Raw genomic sequence first — 17,453 nt, 5'->3', positions numbered from 1 at the left:
CGACGGACCTTGCCAACTTGCGCCCTATCTTAACTCCTACGCTGTGCAAGCGGGTGGAGAAAATGCTAGCCACATGATTTTCATGGTAGCTAGAGCAGCACGGTTTTTATCACCCAACACAAATCGGCTGTCGCCCATATATTGGTACAGAGGACGGGTTGGCTGTCTTGGCATCTGCAGTTTTGTCATGTACCCGCAGCCGCAATGTGCGTACTGCTTTAGCAATGGACGTGTAAAAGCCATATGACAACATCAGTCATGCAGCCATTCAGAACCCCATTGACATGCTTCATCTCCCTATGAGAGTGCGTAGTTTTGTCGAATCATTTTTGGAAGGCAGAATTTGCAATACGCCTCAGCGGCGAAGCGATCGGATGATTTGTTCCTCTCTGTGGCGTGCCCCAGGGATCAGTATTGTCGCCGACGTTATTTAATATTGCTTTAATCCAGCTGGCTCGGCGCTTACATGACATCCGTGACATAAAATTTCTTCAGTACGCTGATGACATCACGGTGTGGAGTAGTCACCAAGATCTCCGCATTCAGGAGGCTGCCCTTCAATCTGCCTTGGATGTTACCTTTAATTACGCATCATCCATCTGACTTCAGCTATCCGTGCATAAAATACATACACGTCAGTCCACAACCGCTGGGGACGCCGTAATCTTGCTCCAATTTAAACCCGTCTTTGTCTATCAGGACCCCACTACAGGAAAGTCCTAGAGTAAAAATCCTTGGCTTAATGGTTCACCAATCAAGATCCGCGACTGCATGGCTTTCTCAGGCAAAAAGGCAACCTATTAAGACTTTCGGTTTGATTAGAAGAATTGCTCCTAAAACTGGTGGCGCAGGCTCGTTCGTTGCACGGCAATTTATGAGGGCAGTTCTGAAGCCACGTATTGTTTATGAAATCTAGTTTCAACATCTTACAAGAGTCCAATGGGATCGCCTTCAAGCCATGAACCGAGAAGCTATGAGGCCCATTACGTGCCTTCTACGCATCACACCGGTCATAGCTTTACAAGAGAATGCGAAGCTCAACAGCATTGCTGAGCTAGTGCAGCAGCGCCGTGAAGCGCGCAGCCTTAAGGCCAATCTATCGTACTCCACGCATTCACTGAGGACTTATGCAACGTCACACTCCATTCTTCAGCCGCTAACGCCAGTTCGTCCCCCATGGAAGTTTATACAGCTCAGCGACAACAAGCCAACAGATAATCGCCGGCCAACATCTGCTAATTCGGCATCGTTGCTGCGCCAGAAATTTGAGGAACAAGATGCTTTCCTGCCTGAAGGATCCATTGTTGTCTACGTAGACGCAACATACAAGACTGCAAAGCAACAGCAGCTATCTACTGCCCGTGCATACCTGCCCCGAATCAAACCTTTTGGTTTCAGCTTACGGAACCCCCTTCGTCCTTTTGTGCTGAGCTCGTTGCAGTTCAAGAAGCACTCTGCTCCGTGGCCAACATAGCTATGCTCCCTGCGGCCCGCGTTGGCATCCGCACTAACGCCGTTTAAGTTGTCCGGTTGCTACGACGTGATAGCCGCTGTCCAACAATACGTCAGGACATCCACCGGATCGCGGCACGCATCCCGCAGCCAATACGTATTGAGTGGGTCCCACGGGGTCTGCTGACCTATCAAAGCCAGGCAGATTTAGTGGCCCGCCTAGCGAATACAAACTCATCACCGCCTCGGCTCCTTCATTTGGACAATTTTACCCTCCTTTCATCAAGAAAGGAACTCCTCCGGCGCCGCACACGTGCTCTCATCCCTCCGTGTGCTGTAACCCTTCCCCGCGGTCTTACCCATGCAGAGGAGGTTGCGCTTAGGAGGATCCGGGTCGGGGTTTCCCTCACAGCCGTCACTCGGAAGTGGCCTCAGTACCGAGATTTGTTTCCTCGGCCAGGGTGTCCGATATGTAAACACGAGGACATTGAAGCCGACATTCATCATTTACTGTGGGACTGCCAAACTCTCAAGCCTACATGGATCCTGCACCTGATGGTAACAGGTCATTCACCAAGCAACCCTGCTTCATACATTGCCTGGACGCAGGGACCGTACCATCGTTCTCTACTGGACTTCATCAAATCGGCTAACCTTTTTCCATTCATTTAATCTCTACTACATAATTCATCACACCTTCACACATCATTGATGCCCTGGGGCAATAAATTTTGCTTTAAAAAAATCGAGGGTGGACTGATCAGCAGAATGAAGAACACACCGACTCGGCATAGGGATAGCAAAGCCGCGCGCGCTGCTATGGCTGTCAAGTGACAAGGGCACAAAAATCAGCCCTGCAGAAAAGGAAGTTATAAGGGTCAAGTATTACAAGTAGCGCAGACACAGGGCACCAGCCGCTATGTCATACGTTTTCCTTCAACCTTCCTTGACTTTTCATAGCGACTCTTCTTGCTCTTTCATTCTTTATCCCATCACCTCTTTCTCCCCTACCAAAGGTAGCAAACCGATGATAAAGATGATGATGATGTCCTCAGGCTGCATGGCACGTACCCACGGCTGGGAACTGGCCAGGGTGCAATGCTGATACAAACGCACACATGGATTAAGAGTGGAGCAAATGAATAATATTGTGACGAAGACCCGAATTTGGATAAAAGAAGGCAATAAAAAACGAAAATGAAAAGCAAGCAAATTTTTCTTCCAGTTAGCCTCCCTGCCTTTCCTAGTCTTCTTCTTCGTCCTCCTCCTCCTCCTCCTGCTCCTCCAAGGTTCCTTGAAGATAAGTTATTGTTCTGGGCAAAAAGCTGGTCCTTTATATTTTGCCGGAGGCGGAAGCATCTCTATCTTGCTTCATCGGATGGGGCAGACCGGCTGCACGACGCTTGTGAATTTACAATATGACGCCGTGATTCGCACTAAATACTGGGCATCTCCCCTCTAGAAAATGGACACGAGTTTCTTAGCGCCATACTGCCAATATCAACATTACCAGCAATTAAAACTATCAAAAATGCAGCATTTAAGAGACAGATCAGTATTTTGCCACTTCTCTAGTCCTGAAAGGGAGGACTTGTTTCTTATTACTCAATGTTACTCGGTTTTGTACAGCTTGCACCCTTCCAGTACCTCCAATTCCAAAATGGGAGAAACTACTTTTTGTGCCCGCACGCGTAATGATTTGAGTCCTGGACTGATAATTCATTTCAGGCGCAGTAAGTGGCGAACACTTCTTCCATCTGCTTTTTTCATCAAGAAAAAGGAAATTGCAGAGGGGTCAGCGATATGTGGCACTATAACTCTACCAATGATATCTGCATACCATTCACATATGGAGGATGCGGCGGCAATAAAAACCGGTTTGAAAACTGCACGCAGTGCAAGAACAAGTGTAGTAGAAAGTATAACATTTTCTTTACAACAACGTCTTCTGGATAACTGCTTTTTTATTCGACGTTTATTGATAGTGTATTCTTCTTACAATTCCGGTGGCAGCAAAGGAAAACTTGTTGGAAAACAAGACCGGCTAAGCTAAGCGTATGTTTAACTTCGTGGAGCGAGAGCAGACGATGTGGCGCAAAAACGGGGCTTTGAGACGGAAATGCCGACCTCACCAGCTGTGTGCTCTCGTTGAATAGCAGGTGGTTGTCGTTGCGACTAAAGGCGGAATTAAATGTAAGTTGCATGGGCGTGACCGCTGACTTTCCGGGAGAGTTTTACCTTCGCTTGGGCTTTTTCTGGCATTTATCATTATCACGTGCAGTGTTATTGCATGATATCACGAGGCGCACAACAGTGCAGCTGATGATTGAAATCTTCTAGCAGGATAGCCCTTAATCTGGGTTAGAATATCTCGCAAGCTGATTTTTTTCATCGCTCCTCTGCGCTGCCGGTGGTACAGATTTGCTAGTAATGGCATTTACATGAACTGTACCGCAGAATTGGGTGTCATGTGCTTCGTCGTGAGAAACGTGTTGTACTGTTGTTCTGGGTCGAAGAAAAAAGAGACGCACTTCTGTTGGACATAAAAGAAACTAGAACATGTAAAGGAACTGGAAAAATTTTAAATGCATCTTTTTGTTCATTATTGTTTATGGGCATTCACCCATTAGTGCTGTTCGAACAACTTCCATCCGTGAAGACTGGATCTGAACACCGACACCGAAAATATCAAAGTGCTCGCTCACATTATTCGTATTTGGCCTAAGTAACTCAACCATAAATTTTTGTCTACTTTTTCAATTACGCATCAGCCATAAAGTAATGCCAATATTAATTTATTGCCGATCAACACCACAAATAAACAACAGAAATATTCTACGAAGCTTTCCTTCCTTTCGGTGACTGTTGGCTTGATTTATTTGTTCAGTCTTGTGTATTATATACGAAACGACGGGTATTGAATTTGGTCACATTTATTGGCTCTACTGGAGGAGTAAGTAGCGATTTAAACCAATCGTATGCAACGTTTCCTTAAATATTTTGAATATTGCAAATAGGTAAGACACTATTTCGCATATACTGAACGTAATGCTCTATTCTCCTAATATAGAAAAATCTTCATCTTAGATTGTTTCTATCGATGGCATCGAACAGTTAGACTGCATGGAAATCCAATATAAAACGCGTTTAGTTATAGCAAAAACTTTAATTGAAAAAAAAATGAGACGGCCGTCAGATGGCCTGCAGATATACAATTGTTATAGCGAAATATTACATTATATGAAAAAAAAATGCGTTCATAAAGGGGTTCCCGCTCAAAACCGATTTTTTCCAGAAAGGTTCGGTAGGTATTTTCGTCTTTTATATCTGATATGTCAACATGCAAGCCATGAATGCGGTGAAAAACGTTGCGAGCAATGATCCCAAAAAAAATTCACAAGGAACTATACAACACTGATATGCATAAATCATCAAGTGCAAAACGAAAAATAGTATCGTTTATACGAATGTGAAAGACACCAAGTCGTTTTCATTTTTGCTTTGTGTGCCCGTACACAAGTACTGACACACAAGATGTGAAACAAGATGTAAACAACTCATCTAAGAAAAATTCTAAAGAAAAAGTATATTTTAAGTGTTCACACTTTCATAAACATCCGACCTCGTATGAAATCTGAGCTGGAGAGCACTAGTTAGAGCATGAAATTGCTATAATATACGGACCGTGGGCTTTTTCGCTTTTGCTGGTCTTTAAATAAGGCAAGCGCATGCTATAAATTTAAACCTTCCTATATTACTGCGTGAGCAGTAGTCTTCTTTTCCGAAGAAATTGGTATTGTGTCCGCCTGCGCGCGCGTGCGCGCGTGTGTGTGCGCGTGCGTGTGTGTGTGCGTGCGCGCGGGTGTGTGCGCGTGTGCGCGTGTGTGTGTGTGTGTGCGTGTGTGTGTGTGCGCGTATGTGTGTGTACGTGTGCGTGCGCGCTTGTGTGTATCTGTGTGCGTGCGCGCGCGTGTGTTTAAACCTTCCTATATTACTGCGTGAGCAGTAGTCTTCTTTTCCGAAGAAATTGGTATTGTGTCCGCCTGCGTGCGCGTGCGCACGTGCGTGCGTGCGTGTGTGCGTGCGTGCGTGTGTGTGTGTGTGTGTGTGTGTGTGTGTGTGTGTGTGTGTGTGTGTCTGAGTGCGTGCGCGCGTGTCTCTGTGTGCGTGTGTGTGGTTGTGTGCACGTGCGCGTGTGTTCGTGGGCGTGTTTGCGTGTGTGTGCGCGTGTGTGCGTGGGCGTGTTTGCGTGTGTGTGCGCGTGTGTGCGTGGGCGTGTGTGCGTGTGTGTGGGTGTGTGCACGCGCGTGTGTGTGTGTGTGCGCGCGTGCGCGTGTGTGTGTGTGTGCGCGTGCGCGCGTGGGAGTGTGTGCGTGTGTGTGGGTGTATACGTGTGCGTGTGTGTGTGTGCCGGTGTGCGTGTGTGTGTGTCTGTGTGTGTCTGTGTGTGCGCGCGTGTGTGTGCGTGCGTATGTGTGTGTGCGTGCGTATGTGTGTGTGCGCGTGCCTGTGTGTGCGTGTGTGTTTGCGTACGCGCGCGCGTGTGTGCGTGTGCGTGTGTGTGGGTGTGTGCACGCGCGCGTGTGTGCGTGTTCGTGTGTGCGTGTGTGCGTGGGCGTGTGTGCGTGTGTGTGGGTGTGTGCACGCGCGTGTGTGTGCGCGTGTGCACGTGCGTGCGTGTGTGTGGGTGTGTGCACGTGCGCGTGTGTGCGTGTGTGTGGATATGTGCACGCGTGTGTGCATGCGCGCGTGCACGTGTGTGCGTGGGCTTGTGTGTGCGTGTGTGTGGGTGTGTGCACGCGCGTGTGTGTGTGTGCGCACGTGCGCGTATGAGCGTGTGTGCGTGTGTGTGTGCCCGTGCGCATGTGTGCGTGGGCATGTGTGCGTGTGTGTGGGTGTGTGCACGCGCATGTGTGTGTGTCCGTGTGTCTGTGTGTTGTGTGTCTTTGTGTGTGTGCGCGTGTGTGTGTGCGTGTCTGCGTGCGTGTGTGCGTGCGCGTGTGTGTGTGCGTGGACGTGTGTGCGTGTGTGTGGGTGTGTGCACGCGCGTGTGTGCGTGAGCGTGTGTGCGTGTGTGTGGGTGTGTGCACGCGCATGTGTGTGTGTGTGCGTGTGTCTGTGTGTGTGTGTGTGTGTCTGTCTGTGTGTGTGTGTGCGTGTGTGCGTGCGTGTGTGCGTGCGTGCGTGTGTGTGTGTGTGTGTGTTTGCGTGTGTGCGCGCGCGCGTGTGTGTGTGTGTGTCTGCGTGCGTTCGCGCGTGTGTGTGTGCGTGTGTGTGTGTGTGTGTGTGCGCGCGCGCACACGCAGCTTCCACTTTCCCAATGCACTCTTCGGAGGAAGCACTCTGCTCTGGCTGCCCTTTTGGGGTCGCCCACGAGCTAAACTGCATCTGCCGCCTACGAGCCGCATGAAGTACCAACAACCATCACCAACGGAGCTCTACTTTCCAGAAAACCTTCGCCCACACGCCCACTAGATTTCGTCACCCTCTAGAAGCCTCCGTCCTGCATAGAATTCTCTCAACACCCCTCACTCACCCTAAGAGGCTAAATAAAAGCTTTCCAAAGATTTAACACCTAAAGAAAAAACACAGCGCTTAAATGAGAAAGGACAGGTCTCCTGAGATATAGGCTCCGACACAAAGTACTCGTCTCTACATTTTCATGCAGGCTCTGTCTGCCGGGACTGCCTGGCATTCCGAAAAGTGCTCTCTCACAGCTTGAAGGAGCTTATAATCTCTAGTAAAATGTGTTCTTCCTTGTGGTGGACAACCTTTTTTGGTTTTTTTCGCTTCCATCTTGGCGCTACTGTCCTGCTCACTTATGCAAATATGCAATCATTCTTTGTAATTGACTGTCAGATTCACTTCCCACAGCATTTGAGCTTTACTTAACTACGCATATTCGTGCTGTTTGACGGCGTAACAGCCTGAAAATCCGCTGTTTGGTCTAAGACCGTTTTCTCAACCTAAAAACCAAACAGCGCAGAAACGGACACGCACGCAGAAAAACATTACGACACCAGCGCTCTTCATGTTTTTTCAGCGTCCGTGTCATGTTCTGCGCTTTGCTCTGATAAACTGCGAAGAATCTCGGTTTTCGACCTTGTCGTTTTCCCAAGCATTTCTCCCTACAAAAGCCGAGCACCAGGCTACGGGAATTCCGGCACCCATTGTTAAACTGGTGAGTCCCTGGCAGCAGTGGGGATCGAACCCACAACTTCTATTATGCGAGGCCAGTGCTGTACAGGAAGGCCATCACGTCGAGGGAGAAGGCAGCAAATCTTTTCAACGTGGGGCACTTTGTGATTTTGAGCGAAAATATGCTAAACCAGGTGCCTGACAGTGTGCTTCAAAGAAGTCGCAACTCGTAAATAATTCTGAAAAGACTGGGCTTGCAGCTCAGATTTTGGGCATCAACCAGTGGAGCAGGCGATACGCTCAAAAAATGCCACCTTGGTACTCTTTTTCCGAGAAGTGCGCCTTGGATGGAACTCATTCCACCTTCTAGCTTTAAAGACATTGCGCATTGGCTCGGAAAAGCAGTCCCAAACGTTGCGACACGAAACTGTAGGGATCTGTCTGCCTGTGTGCGTCACACTCTCGATTCGATGTTTCACAAGTGGGTTGCGTAGACCTGGTCATTACTTTTCTTGGCTCCTTTGACGTAAGCCCAACTATTGTTGCTTTGTTCCCTCTCTTTACATTTACTGTAACAGTGACTCCTCCAGAAAGATACGTTCACAGGACAATCTCATTGTGCAGCTGAGTCATTGCCTGGAACTCTTGCTTGTTGCGAGAAGAATTGCTTCAATTCTTTGCGGGACATTTTGCGCTGAGCTTGAGATTCATAATTTATAATCCCTGCGAGGCTGAAAGGATCGGCAAAGATATTGCTATTTATATTTATTTGAACTACGTGGATCATATTTTGAAAGGAAATCCTTATTTCGCTGGTAAATGTACTCCTCTATCCTATAATGAACCTCGAGGCAAACTTTCGTCAGAAGGTTCGAAAAGTGAGAAAAAAGAATTTTAAAAATAAATTATAATATTTTTCTCTAAGGACGTCCACGAAAATGTGGAATACGTAGCATTAGGATAAGGACATTTTATGGATACAGTAACTCTGCATTAAGAGGACTCTGTAGTCAAGAAAGAAAGCCAGAGGCCGTGACGCAATGTTTTTTGGTGTGTGAAAAACATAACATACCAGACAATGTGCGCACAATAGCAGCAAGCAGCATGGGAAATTCTTGTGCCGCATAGCAACGCACCTTATCGAACGACCTACCTTTTTTCTAACAAAGCTCTGGGTGTTACCCTCTGACTGAATATGGCGACAAACAAAGCATTTTATTCTGACGTAGCATCCTGCGTTTTTTTTCTTCTTCTAGGGCCGATGGGAATGTCGCTGGCAATTTCGAGCCTTCGACTCCATTTCACACTCCAACAGCTGTTGTGAATCGTGTGTCATATGCCCTCTGGCATCTCAGGTTTCATGTTACACAGCTGTACCGTACTCATCTTGACATCTGGCCAACGCTTGCTGCTTGCGCTTACGAAAAGGAGTTCACATAGCTGGTGTTGCACATGCTGTGAATCTAGCAGGCTGGTATGAAGACATTTACGTCGCTTGGTATTAGCACTCGCCAAAGTTGTTCGACAAAAAGTTTCGCCTACGAATAACAATAAAGTACGAGAAGCTTTCCCTCTCTTAATTCTCCACAAGACATGATTCTATGGGATTAAACTCAATGAAGAGAACTTAAACCGGGCGTTACATCCGGGCGCAGTAACATCCGAAATATCAAGAACCATTCCACAGTGCCCAAAGTCCTGCATACGCGGAGTCTGAAACTGTGAATGAGAAACAGAGACAGGCTCGGAGACCATACTCTCGGCACTTGGGTGCTCAATGTACACAGGAAGCATTCCAGACGTTTCATAAAATAAATAAGTGTACGGTAACCTTTGATTTCACCACAGTTATCATGGACAGCACAATACTATTGCCCTGGGTGATTTCCTAAAAGGTGATTGCGCGTTTTGTATAGGTGGCCAGGACAGCAGCATCGAGTGAATACAAAAAAAAAAGGATTGGTCTTAAAATTTTAAAAAGTTAATGTTCTGGAACGATACATTGACCACTGGGTAACTCCTTAAGTTCCGCGTGACTCGATCCTGTTGATAGAAACGAAATATCTATATAATAATTTTTGGTTCTCTTTGCTTCATTTACACTGTGCGAACCTGGACGATGATTTAGCGCAATCAATACGATATCTAACCACCAGAGAGCACAAAGAAGTACTGTGCGCAGGCATGACCTCAAGCTATCTATGCACGTCTGCGGCGACATTCGTTCTCGGTTCTACACAGAGAGAACCGAAAGTGAGCGAAATATGGCAAAACACTAAGTGAAAGACTTTTCGTCTGATGAACACCTTTGTAAGCGAGGAGTGTGGACTGGACGCTACGTCCTGGCACAACTTTTATTTCACAGAAGTGCTTCTTTCCATACAAGTCCGCTTGTTACAAGCTTTGTCAGGCAATCAAGTAAGATATACTATTCCTGTTGCTATCCACCGCGTGATTACCAGATGTCGCCGGTGCTAGGCTGGATATAGATCGGGGTAGATATAGCGAGAAACACCACAGTAATTTCTGATACGGTAATTGCATTTCCCTTCTTAACAACTCACGCCAGGAGTTTCAGAGACCAAAGCGTCGAAGCCTAAACCTGCAAAATATGATTCTTCTTTCACTCCTATCTTTAACCTTTCTGGCGAAGCCTGCAGCAACTGGGGTGCAAAAAATGCTTTATGCAAAATCGAGCAGGAGACGAAATATATTTTAAAAAAACTGAACACGTGTTCTACAACTTTGGAAACGAACAGCAGTTTAAGATAAGTAGCGAGGAATCGCAACTTGAGAAAGGATACTTTGAATGATATATGAGACAGATACTGCGCCATTTCCTTTCCCCAAAAAAACAATTATTATTAATAATTATTATATTATTAAAGGATACTTCAAGCAAAGACAAGCAGTGAGCCCAGATCTGGGCAGTCTAAGTGCCATAGCTTGGAGAGGGACGGATGAAATGAATTTCGCAGTGGCTGCAATCTCATAAAGCGCATGCAGGCTGCTGGTAGTCCTCAAGAAAGAAATGTAGGCCTATATAATTGTATCTGGATGAAACGTACTTAGAAGCAGTAACTTGAAAGGAAACAAAGAAACTTCAAGTGAAATTCAAGACAGCCTATTGTTATGCCAAGAATTACAGTGGTAACCATAAGAGAGAGAGCCGCCGTTGGTAGCTCGTGGTTACGGCGCTCGGCTGCTGGCCCGAAGGACGCGGGTTCGATCACAGCTGCGGCGGTAGTATTTCTATCGAGGCGAAATGCTAGAGGTTCGTGTACTGTCCGATGTCAGTGCACGTTAAAGAACCCCAGGTGGTCGAAATTTTTGGAACTTTCTACTTTGACGTCCCCCATAGCCCGAGTCGCTTTGGGACGTTAAACCCTATAAACCATAACAGAGTGAAAGAGGGCATAGTGGGTTCGGGAACAAACTTGGCTTAGTGAAGATCTAGCTTAAATCAGGAAAAAGAAATTGGCATCGGCACGGCATGTAACGCGCTAATTGGATAACCAACTGGTCCTTAGTTCCCGAGAAGATTACGTTCGTACAAGAAATGACGAAGTGCGCAGTCATAAAGTAATTGGATCAGCTACAGGACTGGGTTAGTTCAAGGACAATGGGAGAAAATTCGATCATCGGTGGACGCGATTGGGCGCCTGCTGCTTGTCTCTCTGCCTTTGTGTCTGTTCTTGCATCGGTATTAATTTCACCTCTTTCCTTCCGGTTTTCTATACCCCAATATTTTTATACTTTCAGTTTCTGAGATATTTTGGGCTTTCAGCCTCCCATTGTACCTCGCCGGAGTACGTTTACTGGCACTTAGATAGTCTGTTGTATTACGCGCCACTTGACGGCTAGTGAATATCTTGGGCTTTGAAGTTAGCTGTATAGATTTGGAAATTATCATTAGCGAACTATATCTTCATGAACTATCCATACATATTTAGTCTGTCCTGAATGATCCTGTGTTCAAATTTTTCAATCCAGCAATGACATTTTCCAGCTTCTTACCAGTTGCCTGGAGAGCATGTCAGCCCGCTATGGCTGCTTCGCGACAAATGTCTCTACAGAAAATCTTTCTAGAGCCATTGAATACCGTCAGACCTCTCCGATAAAGTTGCGCTACTGGCTACCTTTTGAGCATGATTCAGATGGGTAACTTTATGTACCTTCTTGTGTCGCTGTATGTTTTAGGTAGTATCAAGTTGGTGATAGTAACAGTAGCATTGAAACAACTAACCCATGCGTTCACGGCCGCGTACTATATCCAGACCTCAGTGTATCTAACTGTAGGCTCCTGATGACGGTTGGAAACCGCTCTTGTTATCCCGTCACGTCGCGCTTTGCGAAGCTGCGCTGTAGCAGTAAGAGAGGATCAAAGGCTGCTCAACAGGTACGATCTGAGAGAAAAACTGTTTCATTTCTCTAAAGCGTTCTGATATATTCTTGCCTATACTTTGTTCATCAATGCAGGCGAGAAAAATTCGTTGAAGTAGTAAAATTCCATGTCATTTCCTGCTTTCTGGTTTCGGGCTTCGAACTTAGCAAAATACTGCGCTTTGATACCGCAAAGAAAATTCTAACTCGAAACACATTGGACTGCAGTGCAACATGGGTAGACTTATAGTGCTTAAATAATGAGATAATTTCTAAAACAGAGGCATTTCATATTTCATAAAAATAGAGTTCCCCGACCCGGTTGCCGTGCATGCCTCGTGCTGATGGTCGGAAGTTGGTTACTGAGCGCGTTTGTAAACTTCTTACTCATATAGCATGCAATACCATGTAGCCTTCATAGGTTACGACAGAGCATTTGACTCTCTCGAAACCTCAGCAGTCATACAGGCATTGTGGATTTAGTGTGTAGAAGAGCCCCGTGTAGAAATAATAAAAAATGTCTGTTAAGGCTGCGCAGCTACCATAGTCCTCCATAAAGTCAGCAACAAAAATCCAATAAAGAAGAGTGTCGGACGGGAGACATGATCTCGCCAATGTATTTTACCACCCCTTTAGAGGAAGTATTCTGAGGCCTTGATTCGGAAGAGTTAAAGGTAGGAGTTAATGGCGAATACCTAGCAATCTGGGATTTGCTGATGACATGGCCTTGCTGAGTCACTCTGGAGATGAACTGCAAAGCATGATCAATGAGTTAGACATGGACTTGCCGGCAGAATAAGCAAGGCTAATCCGACCTGTAGCACTCAACACCTCAACTCAACTGAACTCAACTTAGACATGCAGAGCAGAACGGTAGGTCTAGAAATTAATATGCAGAAAACCAAAATAATCTTTCACATCCTTAGAAAGGAACGACAGATTATAATTGGTAGCGACGTGCTAGAAGTGGTAAGAGAATACATCTACTTAGGGCAGGTAGTTACCGAAGACCCACATCGCGAGAGAAATAAATACAACAATCAGAATGTGGTAGAGTGCATTCGCAGGTTCTCTAAGATCATGAATGGCGGTTTACCAATACCCTTCAAGCGAAAAGTATAAGAGAGATGTATCTTATCAGTCCTCACCTACGAGGCAGAAACGTAGAGGCTAACGAAAAAGGTTCAGCTGAAGTTAAAGACCACGCAGCGAGCTATGGACAGAAAAATGACAGGTGTAACGTTAAGAGAAAAGAAGAGGGAAGAGTGGGTCAGGGAGCAAACGCGGGTTAATGACATCTATAGTCGAAATCAAGAAAAGAAATAGTCTTGGGCAGGGCACGTAATGTGAAGGGAGATAAAATAGGGTCCTTATGTGGGAAAAACTGCTCCAAGAGAAAGCAAGTGTAGTAGGGTGCGGCAGAAGGTTAGGTGTGCGGATGAGATTAAGAAGTTTGCGGAGTTAGGGTGGCCGTTGCTGGCACAGTGCAGGTTTAATTGCAGGGAGGTGGAGAGGCTTTTTGCCTGCACAGGGTGTAAACAGGCTGGTGATGATGATAATGATAGCATGCAATTTTCACGACTGAGAAATGTGAACTATAGCAGAAGAAGAAAGTGGATTTTCATTTTCTTCACATTGCCATGTGAATTGCAAAATTCGCATTATGTCCCTGACCACAAAAACAAATAGCCGCAAGGCGGTAACAGAAACCAAACTATTTCATCATGGCTCAGCTACCTTTAGGAGCTTCACGCTCAAATGGGTGATGCCCGATGCGCAATATTTCAGCTCAAAGAGGTGAAAACCCTCAATGCCTTCTTCCAAAACTGCTCTTTCACCTTCGCACTGGAAGCTATAAAGCAGAGTTAGTGGTAAGCTGAAAAAAATACATAGACACGGTGGCATTCGTTTTCAAGTGCGAGTCTTTTGGTGGAAGTTTTTTTCCGACTCCAGCTTTACGAATATTACGGATTGACTCACACAAGCAGTTCCCAAGGTTGCGAAAGCAAACTTGTGGGTCAGTTTTTCATCTATGCGTCATACTAATGGTTGGATATTTTACAACTGCTCCACGAACAGCTCGCCACTGCCCTGCTCAACTGCTTCAACATAAGTTCAAACAATAATGCTTTGCTATCGGTTTTCCCTTTTACTCTCCGCACATTAATTCTAAAGCCTACTTTTCCTCATGGATGAGCTTGGCCAAAATATCGCTGTTTGTGCATCGTAGTTGAGCTCTGTGATTGCCCTGCACGCGTTATTTTGCTCTAAAAGAAAGCCTTAACTGCTTTGTGAGATATTTGGCCCTCAACTTGACATTGAGAATTCATTCTTCCTACTAAGCTGTGGAAGTTCTGAAAGGCGCAAAAGACACACACACAGGAAAAAAGGGGGATGACACAAAGAGCGCCTCTTTGTGTCATCCCCCTTTTTTCCTGTGTGTGTGCGTCTTTTCCGCCTTTCAGAACTTCAATCATGAACCAACTAGCCCCAATGCAAGTTCTTAAGCTGTAGAATTTGCACAAGTAGTTTTGCGCAAAAAACTATTTTTTCTTTTGTATAACTTCGATGAAAATTCTGTCGTGGAACAATTGCCACTTCCCTCGTAGAAAATGATTTGCCTACGTTTTATGAACGGAAAGCAAGATGTCGCTAGCGAGGTTCAAACCAAATATGTGAGGCATGCTAGATTTCTTGAATGAATTTCTTTAGGCATGTGCGCAGAGTTAAGCAAATGCAGCAAATTTAAAATGGCATACAATAGAAACACAAACTCCTCACGAAAGCAGCTCACTCCACCTGCGGAAAGAGGAACGAAAGACCCTGACATAAATTAAAGATACTTTGCGTTGAAAGTTATTGACACGGAAGAACTGGACATAATACAAACCGGCGCCTTTGGTGTTCATTGCACTGGTCAGAAAAGGCTCTTCACTAACTGTCAAGCATTTATTGTAACAAAACCAAGAATGGCATGCTGTTGCATGTCTTCACTGTGTGCTTTGACGAGGTATCAGCTGTTTTAATTTTTTCCTACGTTATCCTGCCATTCTGGCTTGTTTATATGAGCAGCTGCTGCATATAAGTGGCTGAGAGGACAATAAAATGTGTGAGCGTTTAGCCAGTGCGTTGTTCTGTCGCTTCGTTTCTTCCTGTGTTTGTCTGTCTGCGCTGTAAACCCCTATCAGTATGCACCAACTAGCCCGCAAAAAGGTTATTTCAAGCGCTTTCTCTCTACGACCCTGCGACCCCAGTGCTCCACTCTGTCTTTCCATGCATCAGAATACCGCAGCGGAAGTCTCAACTCTAATGTGCAGCCAAATGATTTGTGTATGCATCGCATACGCTAATGGACTAAAGTCTGCCGGGATCTGGGGGCAGGGAAAAAGATTTCTGTGGTATAGGGCAAAACAGGGTTATTGAAATGCATTGAATCACGAAGGGGCATGCGTGAATCATTCACTCGAATGCTATATACCAGCTGCCTGACTTGCAGGCAACGAGCAAATAAACGTTTTTAAGCTATCACGCATCCCGCAAACTTTTGTCTTCGAGCGTGCGTTCTTTGCTGCAGACGTCCTTTATATACTGTCGAAAAATGAAGCACTAGCTCTTCTTTTCGGGGTCAGCAGCTTTCAATACTACACTTTTGGACGTCATCTGGTTCTTGTAACAGACCAGAAGCCACTACATACAATTTTCAGTCTGAATATGGGAATATAAACTATCGCCGCAAACAAACAGCGATAAAGAAATAAAGAAACTAGCGTGAACCAAAATAATGAAAAAACTGGTATTCGGCTACGATGTAGCAGCCACGAATCGATCGCGAAAATCAAACGAGTGTAATTTCGTTCAGTGCCTCTTCATTTCAGTGCACAATGCACAGCCGTGCTACTTTCCATTCGTGGAAATGACCAACCCGACCATTCGAGTGTCTGCAAACAAATTTGGGCGGCATTTTAAGCGTTAAATGCCTTAGTTGTGGTCGGCGCTCACTCCAAACTGCCAGAGGCTTCCTAGGTGACTGACATGCACGTCTCCAGAATGTGCTGTCAAACACTAGTACGAACGTTTCTGCTTGTTTGGTTTCCATGCACTTTCGGAATCAGACAATGAACCCCAGGTCACCTCCGCAGTGTGTTCAAATTACTTTCAAAGCATTGGCATATGGCATATACGGTGATCAGCCTTCCATCCCAGCAATAAATAAATAAACTGGAAGGAACACTTTAGCCATTCCTAAAATTCATAGACGATTGGGAGTCCTCATACCACTCATGGCGCAGTCGTGTAGCGGTTATGAGATGCGCCACAAACCTGCGATGGCAGGTGCTGCCACACGTGGGCTCGTGAGACCCAGCTGGCTCTTCCCGAGCAACCTCTTGCAATCAGAATGCAGTGGGAAGGTTGTAGTGACGCCACAAAGACACGTAACCTTGGTGTCCCCAACCAACCGGCGGCTCCAGCTTCGAGGCTTGGAGGCCGACGCCGACTCCGGAGAATTTTTTTCCTACGTGGACGAAGTAATGCCCTCCCGTTCAAAGCTGAAGCTACTGCCACAAGTTTAAGAAGAAATTGGGGGAGTTTTGTTATCTTAGAGGAACAGACAACACAAGACCACAGTCAAGGCAGCTGCCGTTCTTCGGCGCCAGAGGCAACGGCCCATTTGACTGGACGCAGTGAAGCCGTCGAGGCAGCAAATTTCTCTATTCCAGTTCACCTTGACAGTGAGTCAAAAGCAGCGAACCCCTGGATTTGCTGTTGGTGGCATGGTTATGGTGAGACATTTTAGATGTGATTGAAATGGCTAGCTGCTTTTATGATAGCGCGAACAACGTCTATTTCATACAGTTCCGAGCGGAAACCGGGCAGTATGCTTGCAATCGTAATCTCAACCACATAATTAAGGCTACGAGCATGGAAACTTCAAATTACGCGGAGCAGTAATAGCAGCAGCAGCAGCAGCAGTGGAATGACGCCAAGCAGCCGCGATCAAAGACGACATAGGAGCAAGGTTTAGCGCATCCTAGAGCCACGGCACAGTAGCGTTATCCTGGAAAGGAAACTATATCCCATCCTCCGACCGAAACTACGTACCGTTTAGTGCCATAAACTAACAGATTATTTGCTGCTTGCACGATATATCGACATACCAACACGAACGGGGAAGTGTATTGTTATGCCCCTCTTCACTCCTGCCCGTGCCTACCACGACATGCTCCCTCAGGACACGAAAGGACATAACAGATATCCTATTCATTCTTCACGATAGTTTCAATATGTCAGAAAAAAATACCAAAGCAGACTGTGCAGTGATGTGGATTGTAGGATTCGGCTTACTGAGGCGAAGCGTCGCTGCTGCAGGGCGCGCCCGTGGGCGTAAGCGGTATAATATTTGCGAGTGCGGGTTTGTGACCTGGCGAAAAGTGTGTTTCTGTGCTGCGCGAGAAACATGAAAAACAATTATTGACCAAAGA

This window comes from Amblyomma americanum, chromosome 5 (assembly GCF_052857255.1).
Source record: "Amblyomma americanum isolate KBUSLIRL-KWMA chromosome 5, ASM5285725v1, whole genome shotgun sequence".
Lineage (NCBI taxonomy): Eukaryota > Metazoa > Arthropoda > Arachnida > Ixodida > Ixodidae > Amblyomma > Amblyomma americanum.
The sequence above is the reverse complement of the archived record's forward strand: the minus strand, read 5'-3'. Positions refer to the sequence as shown.